Here is an 18,315-nt window from a genome sequence, read left to right as displayed (position 1 = left end):
CACCAGCAAGTGAAGACCCCTTAAACACAGCTTTAGTGGGAACAGAGAGCTTCCCTGCCCCCCCCCCCCAAAACAAGGAACTGAAGTCCGTGTCCAGCAAACAGAAATCTGGCTAGCGAGGGGTTAATGCCCTTCCAGGCTGGGATCTGATAAATGGCTGTGCGGAAAGCAGGTCCCCTCACTCTGAGATATGATGTCACTAACCTTTATTGATCCACTATCAGGGAACTTTGCTTATCTCTCTCCTGTGATATAGTGCCCCTCCTGCGCTCAACTAGTGTTTAATGCACTGCCGGTGCCTCGCCCTCCTCACCGCTCAACGCTGTGGAGCATGGGCTGCCGTGGGGGCGATACTTTATCGCCAGGGCTTGCCAGCGCCCAGGCTTCCCAGAGACGGGAGAGAGAAGGAAACACCCACTTCACCCACTTCCTTCTGCAGAGGTAGGATGACCGTGGGCCTGCCAAGAAGGGACAAGAAGGGACAAGGACCCTGAGACTCTAACAGAGGCGCAAGTCCCCGGCCTCCCCCACTGCCTTATTTCTTCTCTTCCCCCCCAGCATGAACCACACTCATGCTGGCATTCACAAGCACCTCCCAGGCAGAACTGCTTTTCAGAGGGAAGAGCTTCCCGGCTTTGTTGTCAGTGGGCTCAGGACCTCAGGCCAGGGGGAGGTGGCGGACACTGCCCATCAACGTGCAGGACAGCCAGTCACTCAAGGACCAACGGGGAAGAAGGGCGAGAACACACCCAGATGTGGCCAGTCAGGCTCAGATTCCTTAAGACGACAGGGTTCCACACACAGCCTGGGGTGACATGGCTGCCACACACCGGGTTAGGTGTCCCCACAGCCTCCCAACCCACAGGCAAACCATGCATCAGGCACAACCTATGCCACACCCAAGGGTGAGGAACACCAACAAGCGCCAACCAACGGGAAGGGTTAGAACACAAGACCCACTTCCAGCCTCGGAAAATGGCTACCTTCATCTTTCCCAACCTCAACTGGCCTCCCAGGCTGAGCCAAGATCCCAGCGATTGCCCCCCACCCCCCACCCCAGGAGCCAGGGGAAGAAGGCTTTGCCTGTCCCATCCCATCCCTGGGAATAAGGGCAGTAGGCCTCCCAGAGAAGGCTAGCACACCCTTCCTCTGCCCCTGGGGCACTCAGAATTTGCCTAATTGAACATTAACAAGTTGCTACAATAAAGTTCCTCTGTTGTGAGCTGGAAACTTTTTGGGCAACAACAACAGAAGTCTTGTTACAAACTGCTCTCAAAGCCGGCTTTCAGCCCCAACAGGTGTGAACAAGATTTAAACCCTCCTCCAATACAATGCAGTCCAAACAAAGGGGAAAGTCAATTGTAACCTCCTGGGGTTTCTCCTCCGCGAACATCTTCACTCAGCCGGAGGGAATCAAAGAAATGTGTAGGGAGGCTCTTCAGGCCCTGCATTGGTGACCTCACCAACACCAAGGATCATGCTTCCTCCCTGGCCTCAGCACGCTGCCATCTTGGATGCCCCCTCCTTCTCCACTGTGCCGCAAGGCATCAGGTAAGAAGGGGAGGTCTCTCATCACCTTCTACCTGCTCTTATACCCATACAGCTCCCCAATTCAGCCAGCCAAAGAACCCCACCAGCAAGCTTTCCTATCTGCCCCATAGTCACCTTCAACTTCTTGCTCTTGAGGCCTAGGGAGAGGAGGGGAAAAAAAAAGCCAAGAGAGAAAGTAGAAGACTAGAATCTTCCTTTTGGACATCAAGTTAGAGACCAAGCTGGTCTTTACTCTAAAGGTTCAGACACCTCCTGACACTTCCTTCCTCAGAATACCTAAGAAGAGACAAGCCTCCAAAGATTGAATTTTCCATTAAAAAAAATATTTCATGTGTGGCATCAGAAGTAGAAACACAAACATACGTCCTGGACAAGAGAAGGAATTATCCCTCCCGCTGATTTTTTTCTTTTTCTTTCTCCACTCCCCCCCCCCCCCTTTGCTCTGGTGTATTAGCAAGAACACAGTATTTATCTGGAGATTTCTTCCCAAAGCCAACCACATAAACAGGACTTGAAAAGAGCTTATCGGACGAACGATTTGCTCACACAGCCATTGCCGGAAGTGGGAATCCCAGCAGGGAAGTGTATGAGCCCCACTGTCCCTGAGTGGACAATCTTAGGCAGCGCTTGTTACTACACTTCAGACAACTGAGAGGAGGCCAGAGAGAGGACCACAGCAAAAACTAGAGTGGCCATCACACACACACACACACACACACACACACACACACACACACACATTCTCTTTCCTTCATTCTTCCGCTCCAATGATGCGAATGCAAAGCCACCATGCAACTCCTGAGGGGGGGTGCTAAGTGCCCACAGAAGCTCACATCTAGTCCAGTCATTCTTAGCAACTTTCTTGTCCTCTTCCACACCTTCTTGGGCTTGTTAGGGTTTTGTTTTGTTTTGCTTTTTAGTTTTTTTTTAATGGCAAACACTAACAACCTAGCATTTAATACAAACTTCTTTTGCTCTCCCAGTGTTAAGAATAAAATTGAATATGATTTTTATGCGATTTTGAAGTAGAAGATAGCCACAAAACATGCCCAGGGTACTCCTTCATACCAGCCCCCTTCAACTATCTCCACCTCCCTCCAAACCGAGAGCCCAGGCAAGAGTAAGAGAACCACAGACTTGGTCCATAAAATGCACGTGCCCACCATGACGGAACCTACTATCTTCCAGTGATTCTGACCAGTGAAACTGTGAAAACAGATCCCACAAGGGTATCTACGCCCCCTACTGCAGAGTCAAAGCAAGCACCTCCCAGGACCCCCCAGAAAGGGAGCAGCCCCCTTAAAACACCACCATAGACGTTCAAAGGCCCAAGTCCTCCTTCCAGGTAGCTGGGAGGATGTAATTGGTGAGGCAGGAGATTAGAAATATTGGCAGCCTCTAAGTAAGACTTTAATTTACTGGCAGATCAATAGAGTCGGGGTTATATTGGCAAAGTGTCTACAGCTCTATTGACTCACGCGATGCCTCTTATCAATTTATCAGAAATCTGGAAGTCAGAAGATATTGTTTGAAAGGGAAAGAGAAAGGGGGTGGGAAAGAGAAGAGGAAGCAGGAAGAGCCAGGCGCAGAGCGGCGGGAACCCAGAGGCCCCAGTGCAGAACTGGGTAGGAAGAAGTCAGCCTTCGACTCCTGCCCAGGAATGCCAGTGCAAAACATTCAGAGTTAACCAGCCACCCTGCAGGCTCCCCAGCTTGTTCACAGGATCCCATTTCCCATAAACCTCCAGAGGCGGGGGTGGGGGGGTGGGGGGGTGTGCTTCTCTTCTTGTTGGTGTAGCAGCGGACGGTTCCTCTGGGGTCAGCGCCACTTGCCTAAGTTGCCGCGGTCACACAAATGGCCCTCCTGCTCAACTTGGGTTCTGTTTTACTTTGTTTGTCTTACTTTCAACTGCTCTCCAGCTCTACCTCAGCCAGAAATCCTCTTAACTTCTTCTTCACTAGTCTATTTTTCCCCCAAAAAAAAAAAAAAAAATCTGAAATGTAAAGGCGATACTTTATCCTACTATCCCACAATGCCCAAGGGTCACAAAGCCTCCCCGAGGCTAACAAGGACATGTGGTCTCAAGGAACATGGCGGAAATGACCCGGGTTCTATAAATCATCACACGGGGCATGTAAAAGTTATCACAAACAGTTAATCTTCATCTGAAAAGGTTTCGAAATATCCCGGGTCACTAAGACAAAAAAAAAAAAAATGTCAAGGAAAGAAATGTAAACATTAACACTTCAAACCTAAATGTCCACACCAGAGAAACCTGGAGGTTCCTAAGCATTTCTGCCCAATAACTCTAGGGGGCAGGTCAGGAAGAAACGGATTCTGGAGCATTCCAATGATAGGGAGGCCAACGGGGAAAACGATTTTCCTTGGTTTGAAGGAACCACAACTGGCTTGTGACGATCCATTTTGGTCCCTGCCTCACACAACAAATTTCTGCTTAATTGCTGTTTTGCATCTCGTTGAGACATCGAGTAAACAGTACTTAAGTGTTTCCAGACAAAAACAATAACTCACTAATGACTAAGGCTCTGCTAATTAAAATGCCCCTGTGATGGCGTGACTGGACTCAGAGCCACCACAAGGAACAGAACTGCCCAGGCCTCGAACTCATGAACCAGAACCCGACCTTACAGGGAGGGGAATGACCTGTTCCTTCCTCTATGGGTCAGAACGGCCCTGTGGTGTTAAGGAAGGGAACCCCTTCCAGGAACTGCGGGTAGGGTGTGGAGTTCAGAGAGAGGCAAGGTGTGCAGGTTCCAGAAGGATGCGTGCATGCTAACAGGAGGCACATTCCAGAAGCTTCTGGGCCAGTGGGTGGTCTGACCCAGTCCTCAAGACTGTGTGCATTCCTAGGATCTCCTAGAGAGGAGGCAAATGTGTTAAACAAACCAAACAGATGCCCCTTCTGGAAAGCATGAGTTTTGCAGACACCATAATCTGCTTGGAAGGCTCCAAAGTTCAAGTCCCTTTCCAAAAAAGACAGACTGGGGAAGAAGGAGACAGGGTATGTGCTCCCCTTTGGCCAGCACTGAAGAAGTGTCACCTTAACCCAGTTCCCAGCTTTCCAAGTGCACCTCACAAGGTCCTGGGATCTAGCAAACTCCTCTTCCTCGATCAAACAAGAAATCAAAACAGTCAACTTCCTGGGCTGTGAGTGGGACCTCAGCAAAGCAAAGAGAAAGGCCAGCAAGAGTCACCAGGCTCGCAAATGACTTTCTCTTCCTCCACCTAGGGCAGGTCAAAGACCACTAGTTAGCACCAGGAAAGGGAGTGGAGGGAAGTCATTGAAACCACAGGGGCCTAATACCCATTTGTATTCAAGCTTAGACCCTTTAGGGATGTAAAATCGGAGAGGTTGAACTGTTTACATTCACCTAATGCCCAAGTAAACAAATCAGAGCTGTGCAGGCCCCCTTTATACCGAAAGCGGCCAGTCAATTTTTCAGACCCCCGAAGCAGCCTGGCTCTCTTCCTACCCCATTCCAGTTTCTCACTGACCCATCTTAGTTCTGTCCAACGGGGTCATGGATGCTTCCTTAAAAAAAAAAAAAAAAAAAAAAAAAAAGCCCTAACTCAATTGTGCATTCCTACATCATCAATGGATACAGTGAGCAAATCCCCCAACTATGAATGCCATCACCTCCATGGCTCTGGGCATCAGATGCCACCCCTCCCCACCTCCCAGGGACCCACAAAGCCCACAATGGCCTTGAAGAACCTTGCTAAGGACTTTAGGGTCCTGACCCAGGAAGAAATGTCCCCTCCTTTCAGGCACCTCAAAGACCATGGCTGTTCAAGAACCACATCTCAGAGACACCCTCCTTCTCCAAAGCCCCTCCCCACGGCATCATCAGGTCTTGACCAAGGGAACTAAAGCTGTGTGATGTCCTAGTGCAAAGCCAGATCATATCCTAGACAACGTGAACAGTTTCAACTTGACTGGGGGAAGGGATGGGGGTCACGACACTCCTTTTAAATGCAGATTTGCACTTTTCACCCGGGGCCAGACAGCTGCGGCGCTGTCCCTAGCAGAGGCCAGCATCAGGCCCCTTCTACCTCATACTTCAGGGCTTGTTTTGTTTTCCGCCTGCCCAGGAGGCCGGCCTGTTAAAGGAATTAGATACCTCCCTGCTTCAAAACCCCAATCCACACCCACTTCTTGGTTTACCAAGGGCACAAATTCCACTGACCTCCAAGAGGGGGCCTTTGGATGGGCTATGAGGTGAAACTGGACGGGCGACCCGGGACTGGTAATACCTAAGTACAACTGTTCTTATCACAGGCACTGACTAAGGAATGGGGTTGGGGTGTCAACAGTGTGAACGCAGAAGCTCCTAACTCCACTCTGGACAAAGCATGCGCCTCCGACACATGCTCCTCACAGCAATTCTTTCTGACAGACAGTTCTCACGGCTTTACCTTAAAAAAGAGCTGTAACCTGGGACTCAGTGGTTAAGAGCACTTGCTGCTCTTGCAGAGGACCTGGGTTCAATTCCTAAGACCAACATAGCAGCTCACAATGGTCTGTTACATCAGTTCCAAGGGGGAACTGGTTACACCCTTTTCTAGCTTCTGCAAGCACCAGGCACACAAACAGTGCAGACAGACATGTATGCAGGCAAAACACCCAAACGCAGGAAATTAAAATGTATTAAAAGGGGGAAGAAGTCACCACTGGGGTGGCCAGCACTCCGGAGGTAGCATCTGATGGTTCTCTGGGAATTCATGGCCAGCTTGTCTATAGTGAGTTCTGGACCAAAGCTACATAGTGAGAGCCTGTCTTAAAAAAAACACACACACACAACAACAAAAGACCTATCCAAAGACCTTAAACTGCGTGGCATGCCTGAGGGCTCAGGTTAAATCCCCAGCACACACGCATAGTCTGAGGACGGTTCTGCCATCCCACTCCCTAGTCACACATACACCCATTGCTTTTTAAAATAAGGTCTCACTCTGCAGCCCAGATTGGCCTGGAACTCACTTATGTAGCTACACAAAGTGATCTCGAACCTTGAACTTATGGCAATACTTCTGGCTCAACCTTCCAAGTTGTGGGATCCAGGAGTAAGACACCCCCTGTTGGATTCTGATGTGTCCTTATCATCCTTGTCTCTCCTTTCTCCAGCATGCATGCAGGAAGTGCTGCTCCTTGAAGGCACTGTGGTGCTCCACCTTGGGACGGGATGCTGAAGCCTCGTGAACACCTCTAATTCCCACATCAGAGGGTGACTTATGAAACCGACACCAGTGTCATGGTTGACCCTCCTAGTGATCTTAAAGGGGTGTCTGGGGAGCGGTGTGCAGACTCAGCCCACCCTCTTGAACCTCAGGAAGGGTCCAAGGATAACTCAGCTCCGCCTACTGAACCTCCAGGGAGCCAGGACTGGCCTTTTACTGCAGACGGCCCTGTCCACAGCAGGGAGCCACTGGAGGCCGTGGAATTCAGCTGATGAGAACTGAGATGTGCCCGAAGTAGAAATTACAAGGCTTCAAGGCTTCATAATTTTTAAATACTGATTCCATGTTTAAATGGCCATGTTTTTAATATACTGTACTAAATAAAATGTCATAGTAAAGCTAATTCTGTTGTACTCTTGAACATGGCTAGTAAGAAACTTTATCAAACTTCATTTAAAACTTTATAAAATTGTGTGCTTCTATTGGACGGTCTTGTTCTAGAACCTCTGCCTGCCTTTCCCCTTCAGATTGAGGCAGAGAGTATTCTCCAGTATAACTTGGGTTCTCCTTGTCTCTCTGAAGCATCACCCTGCAGCTACAATACAGACTCCCAAGCATCTACTTCTAACTGGCCTAGCTCAGTGTCCCCAAATCCCATGACCAAATTTCAAGTGTAGTATAAATTTAAAAAAAAAAAAAAAAAAAAAAAAGGTGGCATGTCCTTCCTCTAAGATATTATTCATTGGTTTTGAGCCCTATGGCAAGGTTCTAAAACATACTGGCAAGTTGCTGAATGTGAGTTTAATGTGGGATTACCTACAATGAGGCCAGTCCTGGACTCTACCCGGATTTCTTAATATCAAGAGCAGAATGTCCTGTCTGAACTGCCCTCCCCCTAAAATGCCCAGAACACAGAAAAGTGAGAAGTGTGTTCTCTCTCTTCCTTTCTCTCTCTCTCTCTCTCTCTCTCTCTCTCTCTCTCTCTCTCTCTCTCTCTCTCCCTCCCTCCCTCCCTCCCTCCCTCCCTCCTCCTCCCCCTCCCACCCTCCCTCCCAGGAGACTGCACAGAGGAGGCCCCTTTCCTATTAGGCAGAGCCTATTCTATCACAAGAGATCACAAGGGCAGTCTCATTTCTCTATGTAAATGAACTTTTTAGCCACCTCCTCAAAGAAGAAAAGCCGAACACTGGGCCCATCCAGGGGCGCACACAATTACAGCCACTTGCAATCCGGCAGCAGGATTAGCACAGGAATGCGCTCTGCAACTTTGGAGGGGGGCTAGGAAGATGGGGTTCCTCCGGGTTGGTCCACCCAAAGCTCTGAGACACTTCCATGTCTAGGAGAGTCAGAAATTCCAAGTTGCTAAGGCTCAGGACTCTGAAGGGGTGGGGGGAGGAGGGGGCGAGAACAGGGGCCAGCAGAGGGCGGGAGGGAGGAGGGAAACCTTGCATTAGGGGCACTGGCCCTCCTGAAGCTTTGATCCCCTCCGTCCCAGAGCCGGTCGCTAGGAGAAACCAACTTCTCTCCTTGGGTTAATCAAAACCAAATTACTCAGGAATGTGGCAGGACAGGTCTGAGCCTCCAGGTCCCTTTGTCTTTGAGGATTTAAAAAATAAAAAAAAAAATTTTAAAGCAGATGGCAGTTGTTTACCAGATAGGTAAAGCGAGGGTCTAAGGGAGGAATCTGTTCCATCTTCTATCCTCAAAAAGGCACCCACAAACCTCCTGCTTAAGTTTGTTCTTTCTATAATGACATTATTTCTGTAGATTACTTCCAAAATTCAGAGGAAATTTTCATTTATCCTTCTGGCCCCAACTAAAAGACCTAACATTATAACTTCTTAAATACAACTAAGAAAAACTGCAAGGGGGCCAGAGAGATGGCTCAGTGGTTAAGAGTGCATACTACTCTTGCAGAGGACCCAAGTTCGGTCCCCAGCACCCACATGCAGGTGGCTCACAACTGCTCCAGCTCACAGCTCAAGCTCCAGGGAGATCCCATACATTCTCTGGCCTCTGAGGGGGACACACGTGCGCGCGCACACACACGCGCACACGCCCACATGCACACGCACACTTTCACAGAGTTTAAAATAAAATTTTTTTAAAGACAGGAGTTAAGTGACACATGTCACAACCTGATTATTAAAGGCCAAGTAGGCCAAGCATGGTAGCATACGCCTTTAATCTCAAAACTCAGCGGGGGTCAAAGGTAAGCAAAACCTCATCTATGTGAGTTCAAGACCAGCCAGGTCTAAGTGGTGAGTTCCAGGTCAGCAGGAGTTACCCTGTGTCAAGGAATTGTTCCTCCTGGAGACACTGGGGTTGGGGAGGAGGGGAGGCTTCTGACTAGTCAATGCCGAGTCTCTCCTAGTTGTATCAGAAAGATTTTTTTTTTTTTTTTCCTAGAATGATCATCAGATTCCCAGGCTCAACTGCTGTCCAGAAAAGCTTGGAAGCCCCTGACCCACAAGCGGGCTGTTCAATGGGAAAGCATGCATGGTGTGCTGGCCAGGCCTGCAGGGCTGCTGTGGAAAGTCTGGAGGTGGCAAGCCAAGGGTGAAAGGAACGACGGGGGGGCTATATTAAGGCCTCTGCGACCCCTCCCCTGAGGCTCACATCTTTGGTAGGCCCTGACACTGCATAAGATGGGGGGGGCCCTGCAACCCAGGCCCCTGGAAACCCCGTAACACAGCACCTAGTGCAGATCATCATCAGGGACCCCCAGCAGCAGAAGTACGAAAGACTCCACCAACAATACCTGATCAAAACCCACATCTGCACCCCCTCCCCCCCAAAAGATAAACAGAGCATTACCAGTTAAGCTACAGAGCCTGAACTCAAAAGATAAAGTGAGGCCAGCACACAGCCATGACTACCAGCTGGCCATAAATCGTGCCTGGCCCCAGGCATACAGTTATCTGGGAGGTTGCACTAAAGTAACTTTTAAAATACTCTTCACCTTATCTGGAGGCCCAGTCAAAGGCACATACATCACCCGCTCAGATCTCGGCCATTAGCTTTGCATTTAGACTTTCCAAAACAAGGCCATCCCAGTAGGCCCTTCCCCAATTTCCAGGCACAGCTGTGGACTTTCACCCCCTTGACTAACAAAAGGGACCTTGTACACAAAATTAGCCCAAACCATTAGTCTGTGTGGTGTCCAAAGAGTCCTCCGTGCGTTTACCCTCCTGCCAGGCCTGGCTAGGGTGCTCTCTGGGAGGACCACGCATCCATGCGGCCAAGGCCCTACCACACAGAGGTGGGGGGAGACAAAGGAGAGAGAGGGAAGGAAGGGGGGAGGAGGGAGGAGTGGAGGAGGAGAGACTCTGACGACTCTAAGTTAAAACTAGACAATGACCTGGGTCAACAAAGAGGGCCAATATGCTGTCAGCTCAGATTGGAAATGCAGCCAGTCCCAGGAAGGGTGGAGAGGAGATGTCCCGCTGCTCTCACAGGCTGCCTAAAATGTGTGCTTTAACTCAGTCCCACCTGTTGAGGCTTTTCGTCCAAGGACTGTTGGTGAACGTGGCTGCCACTCTATATCCACTGAGCAGCCTGCCACAGACAGGAATGTTACCTCCTCAAACTCTAGTTCACCACTCTTCCCCAAAAGGAAAAACTACTGCTTCTCAGATGCTAAAAAGACTACCATGAAATTAAGCCCACAGAAGCATCTGATTATCAGGTGGGTCAAATCACAAGCTCTGGGGCCGCTCTGCTAGCACGCTGCCATTTCGACGCGCCAGCAGTGACGCAGTACTTGGCGGGAGAGGTCAGAGGCCTGCCACCTCTTCGGGCGGGAGAAACAAACTCGATCTTGTAGTCCTCAACCAGGGGAACCTCAACCTCCCCAGGCCATTCCAGAAACAAGTCTGACGGTCGTGTCAGCAGGAGCGAGAGCTACTGACATCAAGTGGCCAGAAAGAAGCCACTTGACTTAAGGATGCTACAAATGCTTAGGTATTTATATGCAAATAGAGCCAAGACAAAAATGTTCACCTTAAGTGCCCCCTACCAGGAATTACCCACCCATAAACATCAATAGGAAACTCGGCCTGAGGTCCACTCTTATTTCCCAGGGCTGGGAACAAGAGGGGACATCCTTTTGGAATAGACCCTCCCCAGGATTCTGAATTAATAAGTTGTAGTTGTTTAAATGTGAGGAAATGGAAATAATCGTAGCAGCTATAATCTTCACTAACGATTGAGTACCCAAGACCAACAGAACCAAGGGCCTGTATGTACTTCAAGGTAACTGGTAAAAATGGCTGAAAGCTTAACCCTGTGTGACTGGGGCTCCCCTTCAGGCAACAGGCTGCCTCTCACAGAAGGTTGGAACTGGGCCATCCCTGGAATGCCCAGGTTGCCACAGTTGACCACATGGTTCCTATGACAGACAACACTGCCGTGAAGAAGCTGTGACCAGGCCAGCTGGTACCGGAAGGAGGACAAACGAGGAGGCCAAGACAGGAAGAGTTCAAGGCTGAAAGAGATCAGGCCCGTCGGGCTGGGAGGCCTCGCAAGAGAGGGGCTGGGGGGAGGGCACATGATAATTAACTCAGCAAGTTGATAGTATTTGCATATAAATGCCTCTACAAATCACTACAAACAAGCCAGGACAAGTCAGGCCTATTAGCATATATAAGCCAGCACAGGAAGGCCTCTCTAGGTGGGTCATGGAGTGGGCTGCTCACTTCGGGGGCCTCCTGCCAGGCTTGTGGGGGTGAGGCACGTGGGGAGGATGGAAGGGGGAGGGCACTGGTTCTAAGGCAGACCCTCAGGCTCCAGAACACTTTTAGGATGTCAGAAAGAGGTAGCTTATTCCCAGCCAACAAGGGAAGAGTGAGAGAAATTCGAGCCTCTCAGTCACCCTCTAACAGGGTGTGGGACAAAGAGGAGCAGTGGAGGCTATCGGCAGGAATGGAATAGACAGACAGGTGGAGCCAACTTTCCCACAGCGTCGCCTCCATATGCTAAGTCTCTCAAGTGCCTGTCTTCCACGCTACCGAATTCGAGGTGCAGGTGTGAGCTCACGCCCCCTGACACATAAGGGAGACTCAAGAAAGTGAACCAATCGGTTCAGAATCACACAGGAAATGTCCACAGAGCTAGGCCTCCCTTCAGTGGCCTCCACAGTGGAGTAAGCCAACAGTGTCATGAAGTGAATCTGCTTTCCAGAGATCGGGATCTCCGTCCGGCCTATGGAACCGGGCCGAATAAGAGTCCACATGTGAGGGGCTCTGATCCTAGACGTCTCTGATTCCCTGAGTCACTATTTTGTACCTTCACCAATGAAAAAGGCCATGCCTCCTTCCCGACCTTGGTTGTCAACCTGACTACCACACCTGGAATCAACTAATCCGAGGCTGCTGGGCGCTCCTATGCGGGGTGTTCTTGGATGATTTGAAGTAGGAAGACCCCACCCTAATCTGGGTGGCACCTTCTGGAAGAAGGAAACTTGCTTTCTGTCTGCTTGCCCTCACTCTCACAGGCCCAGTCCATGGATCGCGTTGCTCTGGCACTCTACCAGTAAGTATCAAAAGAAACTTCTTTGGGATTCCAATACACACCAAAGACGTGCACCTCTCCAGGAATCCTCCAGGCCTTAGGTGACAGACATATCAGAACCACTGAGACATCCAGCCTGTTCTCATATCAGAACTACTGAGACATCAGCCAGATTCTTGGCCGTCCCAGGCAGGAGGCAGCCATTGTTGGACTATCTAGTCCACATCCTATAGGCCATTCTAATAAACCCTCTTTTAGTACATATATTCATTCTATCCATTCTGTTCCTTTAGACAACCCCGATCAATACAGCTCTTTTTTAAAAAAAAGACCTACAAGTTCTCTGCTTCCCCCAAAGATTGCTTTAGTATCTGTCCGAGAAAAACCAGTTTCCACTTTCTCTTTGAAAAAGGCAAGGGGTAGGGAGGTGGGGTACAACCCACTGCGGCCATTCTGCTATTTACCCCACTTCAGCTTTGGAGTGAAGGTCTAACCACACAGCTCAGACGAGCCTTGAACCCCTGACACTCCCATCTCAGCCCTCCCCAAATGCTGGGATTATAGGCATCTACCACATCCCGCTTATCTGGAACTATACTGTCAAAGTGGACAAAATACTATCTTATGAAAAAGCAACCAACCCAGGTTTGAGATCGTACACGCTCCTCAAGTCCCCCGGCAATCCCTGTAATCAGGTTGTATAAAGGGACCACATTCGAGAGCCTGGCAGGACAGAGAAGGCGTTGAAAAGCCAGTGCACTTTGGGAGTGACACCCGCCCGCAACACAAGGGTCTCTTCCTCATGTGTCCAGAAGTTGACTTGACACTTTCATGAGGATGCAAATATTCCACAGAGAGATGGTAGGGCTGTTATAAGGAAAGCAAAATCCACTTCCCCAAACCAGCCAAATGTACATTAAGAACCAAGGCCCTGAGCCAAAGAGCATTTTAGGAAGCAGGTCTAGAAACAGAAAAGAGGCTTGCATTGTCTCTTGAGCAGTTAAGAAAAGTTGTTTAAAAAAAAAAATAAAGTTGCTGAGGAGCATTTAAACATTTTTTTAATTAAAAAATAGAAGTCCATGTGTCCTTTAGCCTATTTTCGCTGGACAAGCTGTCAGGAAAAGCTGTCTAAAGTAGGCCACTTAGAGACTGGAAGTATGGGAAACAAGTGAGTTCATGTCCACATAGACATGCTTTTTAGAGACTTAGGGCAGTGTGGACCCCTAAAAAGGAGTTTTTCAGACACCAAAAGGGAGACTTGCACATTTGAATGGGTGCTTATAGGACTAGGGAAGGGGGCCTGGGGCTGAAACCAGCTATCAGATTAAGACCTGGATCTTCCCTGTGCTGGGCTAATCTGACTTCAGTCCCTCTGATCAGGAGGTTCCAGTGAGAGACAGGCCTTTGAGCTGAAATTTCAACTGTGACATGCACAGCAAGCCAGTGACTGAAGTGTAAGCAGGTACCAGTTTATCCAAAATATAGCTTGGCCAACGCTCTCAGAAGAATGCATTCTCCAATCCCGCTGGCTGGAGTCTGGAGCAACCAAGAAACCAGCAAAACTGCCCTTTGCTCGCTCCTGCATGTGGCAGGGTGCCTAACCGTTAAGACTCTTCACACAGTAAGCCTCAGTGCCCACTCCCAATCTGTCAGAACCCATCCTCGAAGTCACCCCCATTCACTCAGGCCTCCTCTCAACCCCCTCCCAATATACAGGCGCCCCTGCCTCCAGAACTACCCAGACAGAGGTCTCACTCCCAGATCAAAGGTTTGTGGCTGAATTCACTTGCAGGACAATGCATAACATCAGCTGCAGATGAAAACCCACCTCCTGGCTGGGACTGGTGGTGCATGCCTTTGACTCCAGCACTGGCTTGCCAGGCAGAGGCAAGGGCATCTTTGAGTTTGAGACCAGACTGGCCTAAGACAGCCAGGGCTGTTAAACGGAGACATTCTGTCTCTAAATAAATAAATAAATAAATAAATAAATAAATAAATAAATAAATAAATAAATAAATAAATAAATAAATAAATAAACAAACCAACCAACCAACCAAAAAGTAAAAAGAAAACCTGAGCCAATTTTCTCATTTCCACTCAAGGATTTCCTAGTGATAACTTCAGATACTCCAGAAATCTCTAACTCTTGCCCCCAAAGGACCCATTTAAGATCAGATTCAAGAAAATCACTTCAGAGGGCCTTTAAGACCCTAGTGTGACTCTCTTCCTCCCAGAAAAGGAGACACAGCCACCCTTCCCCATCTCCAAGTGGTGAGGCCTTCCAACTGCCTCAGCCCCAACCCAGTGGGAAACAGAAGGGTATGCCATAGGAAGGTGGTCCAATGTCTGTCTGGCCTGTCTTAAGTCTCCTTCCTCTGGAAGCCTCAGACCTGTCTGGAGAGGAGTTCAAAGATTCCAGCTAAAAACCACCTAAGCCCTTCCCAGGATGCAGGCAAGGTTGGACTCCTCTGAAGAAGCACATAAAACACACACTCTCTCACACACACACACTCACACACACACTCACACTCTCACACTCACACACACACACACTCACACACACTCACACTCACACACACATTAATCCTCTTGTTGACAGGCCCTACATGGTGAAAAGGGAGAAAGGTTCACCCAAAAGGCAGAGAGATAAAGCATCAGGTATTTCACTAAAGGTCCTGGGTTGGGTCAAAACAACACAACTCTTGATGTGCAACAGAGCCAATCTGTCTGTCCCTCACAAGCTCTGTCTCCTCCTGTTTTGGTTCCTTCCATCTTTATCCTTGCAAAAGCAAGAGGCTCTAGGAATCAGGAGTGGAAGAAAGGCAGAAAACACCCAAAGGAGGAAATTTACAAAAACAAAAACTTTAACAAATCAGCAGCCAGGGTAACTTTCGAGGGCAAAGAACTTTCTAGAAACACTCCTGTCACTGCTACATTTGTGGCTGGTCCTCAGTCCTCACTAGCCTGTCCCCTGACCCAAAGGATGAAAAACAAGATAGAAAGAAAGAAAGCTGGGGGGGGGGGGTAAAAAAATGAAACCACCACAGCACATCCCTCTGTGTCACTGTCTATGAAAACATTAACACAGTGCTGCTGCTGTCTGTCAACTGGAGGTAGGCCGTGCTTTCCCAGGGTCCCTGGTTCCCGGGTCTGTAACAGTCATTTGCCACATACAAAAAAATCAAAATCAAAACCAAAACAGCCTCTAACATCTGACTGTCACTTCCTGAGAACCGTCTGGTAACCAACTTTAAATCATACAGAAAATAAGTCTGACAGGCGTGGATTTGATAGTTTTGCTCCTTAATCTGGATTTCGAAAGCAGCTTGCCAATGACCCAAGATTTCTGCCTGCGTCTCTCCCTCCGGGCAGTCTGGGGAAATCTTAGCTTCTGTGTGCCTGTCTCTCAGATTCAGTGGCTTCACGATGCAGGGCACTGCGCTCAGAACAGAACCAGTAACTTCAGGACCTTCCTGCACCTCGCTCCTGTGGAGGAATTCCCTTGCTTGGATTCCATTAAATCGGGCTGCCCAGTTTCCTGACCACAGTTCTTTAACTCTGGGAGAAAGGACTGGAGAGTCACAGCTAGGCTGTGACTGCTAACAATAACCATTACAACCAAACTCTCATACCAGAGCATGTGGACAACCCTATGAAGTTCGAGATAATGGAATCTGCCTTCCTGTTGTGTTTTGATGGTACCGCCCCCATACTGGTTAATTACAACAGCCTTGGGAACCAGAGTAGGCCAACAGGCCCAAACATTACAGAAATAGGCCAGCCTAACAGCAAGCAACCATTTTAATCACAAATGAAAGCATAAACCACAGCACATACTGTACTCCTTGAGGTCGCTACAGCAAGCATCAGGTGCATTATTCTTGCAGAGCAGGCCAGCCGGGAGGCGGGGCTTACACAAGCTTCCTGAGACCAGACTCCCCACTGCCTCCCTGCAGGAAAGACTCAGGGCCTGAGGTTGGGAAGCAAGCTAGGAAGCTTCCAGGCACCAATGCAGACAGCAGGGAGCAACAGCAGTTCCACACACTTGGAGAAAACACGGCTTAGTCACTTAAATATTTACTTTTAAAGATGAAACTTTTGCAACTCCCCAATAAAACTAAGATTCCTAAGAAAGAGTCTGCTTTGGGAACCTCAAGCATTCCCAACCTCTCACACTGTCATTTCCAAAGCCTCTAGAAGATAACACTAAAGGAACAACAGTTCATACACACATGTGTATACACAAACACACACACACACACACACACACCAGCAATAAGAACATATTCCCTGGACACTACATGTGACCAATACTTTTAGTTCCTTTAAGAACAGGCCAAACCTCCATGGGCATGAGCAGACCATTTCTATCAGTCTTCATTTACAGATTTATTCTAATGAACCAACCCCCTTCAGGTTGCCCAAAGTGAACCAGGCCTGTCCTAGAAAAAGTGTAAGAGCCACCCACCACTTTAAGTCCTAATGGTGAATCTCCCTTATTTTGGCTCCATTGACACTAGGAAGTCTAAATGGCACGAAGTATACATGGCAGTTAAATCCAGTCCCCAAACAGCAAGAAAGCACTTTGCTGTCCGGCCAGGACCAGCCCAGTAAGAGGCTGCCCGGAAGTCCCGTTTGACTTGGGCCCTGCCTTCCTACCCTCTCTTCATGTTTCAGGTGGTTGGCGACTGCAGCTCACTGTTTTTGTTGTTCTCAGAGTCAGCAAGTCCCTTGTCAATGAAAGCAGTTTTTAGACTGTGGAGAACAGCTTCCATCCCACAGAAAGTATACCTACTGGGTGGGGGTGAAGAGGGAGGCAAGTGACCCAGGCCATAAAGACAGAAGGTCTTCAAGGCACTTAATTTCTTGCCATTCCAAAAGAACTGCTTTCAAAGTGTGTAAGGGCTTGCTGCTGCCACCGACCCCATGTTGTTAAATAACACTTGTGTAATTAAATAAAAGACCCAGTGTGACCCCCAGCCCGTTCTGAGAGCCACTTTACATGTCTTCTGAAAGCCATCCTGGAAATCAAATGCAGACAATCTCTTTTGTCCTGTGACTTAGGAAAGAAAAGGAGGGGAAAAGTTGCTCCTGGCCTCGAAGGCTGCACACTCTCTGGAAGGGAGGCCTTCGGGAACCCCTCGAAACCAGATGAACACAAATACAGGTGTGCAAACATCCCGGTATTCACCGCTCTCCCAAGACCCCCTTCTTGAAATCCTTAAGTGGTTTAGACTCTGGGTGTCCAGACCCCTCACAGCCCACCTCTGTTCCCGGGTTCTACGCCTGCGATTTAGAATCTCAGCCTCCCAGTCCCCTACCGCATGCATCCTGTTACCTCGGAAGGTCTATGCTTTCCTATAGAATGCTGCCTGGGCCACAGCACTCCAGCCCACTGGAACTCGTGATTTTTAGGGTTTCCCTTGAAACCTATCCAGAAACCACAGCCATTAAAAGAACATGAAGGTTTGACACCTCCTGAATTTAGGAATGAGGGGACTCCAGAGGCCAACTCCACAAACTTGCACCTGCTGCTTAATGGTCAAGAAACAGTTACCCCCAGCTGAGGTGAGCTTCAGATTATTCTCTCTTTACTTAGTGACTCGTCTCCAAGGATCTCAAAGCATGAAATGAAGTAAGATGAAGATGACGTGTAACTTTCTTACTATCTCTCCGAGGCTTAAGTCTGTTTGCCTTGCTGGGCCTTGATGCCTTCCGCCAAGCAGGCCCTGCTTGGCCAGAGCCTGAAAATGAGGCCTTCCCTGGGTTCCAGATGGGAAAGCTAGACTCTCTGTGGTTATATGTCAGTGGCTTCACGAGAGCCATCCAAGGCTGATAAATGACAGAAACGCAGAGTGGAGGCGCCCTCGTGGATTCACCTGCTCGCCGCTGCCGCCGGTTGCCTTTAAACCAGTTTAGCATACGGGGTACCACTATGTGAGGCTGTTGAAACTCCCTTTGAGTATGCCAGGTACGGGCCGTGGGCTTTCCCCTGAGGGCAAGATTCCCCATCATCACTACATGTATCTGTACAAGACAGCAAAGGGCTGTTTT

At 49.0% G+C, this 18,315-nt stretch overlaps 1 protein-coding gene and 1 long non-coding RNA gene across 4 annotated transcripts in view; one reads left to right on the top strand and one right to left on the bottom strand.

Moving 5' to 3' along the window:
• The window catches only part of Zfhx3 (zinc finger homeobox 3), a 256,316-nt gene that overhangs the window by 226,244 nt on the left and 11,757 nt on the right, over positions 1-18,315 (bottom strand). The window lies entirely within an intron of this gene.
• LOC143273315 (uncharacterized) lies at positions 286-7,153 on the top strand. The gene is made up of 2 exons (XR_013051302.1): positions 286-1,551; positions 6,698-7,153. It is a non-coding gene; the product is annotated as an uncharacterized LOC143273315 (long non-coding RNA).

The sequence above is a fragment of the Peromyscus maniculatus genome, chromosome 5 (assembly GCF_049852395.1).
Source record: "Peromyscus maniculatus bairdii isolate BWxNUB_F1_BW_parent chromosome 5, HU_Pman_BW_mat_3.1, whole genome shotgun sequence".
Lineage (NCBI taxonomy): Eukaryota > Metazoa > Chordata > Mammalia > Rodentia > Cricetidae > Peromyscus > Peromyscus maniculatus.
The sequence above is the reverse complement of the archived record's forward strand: the minus strand, read 5'-3'. Positions and strand labels throughout refer to the sequence as shown.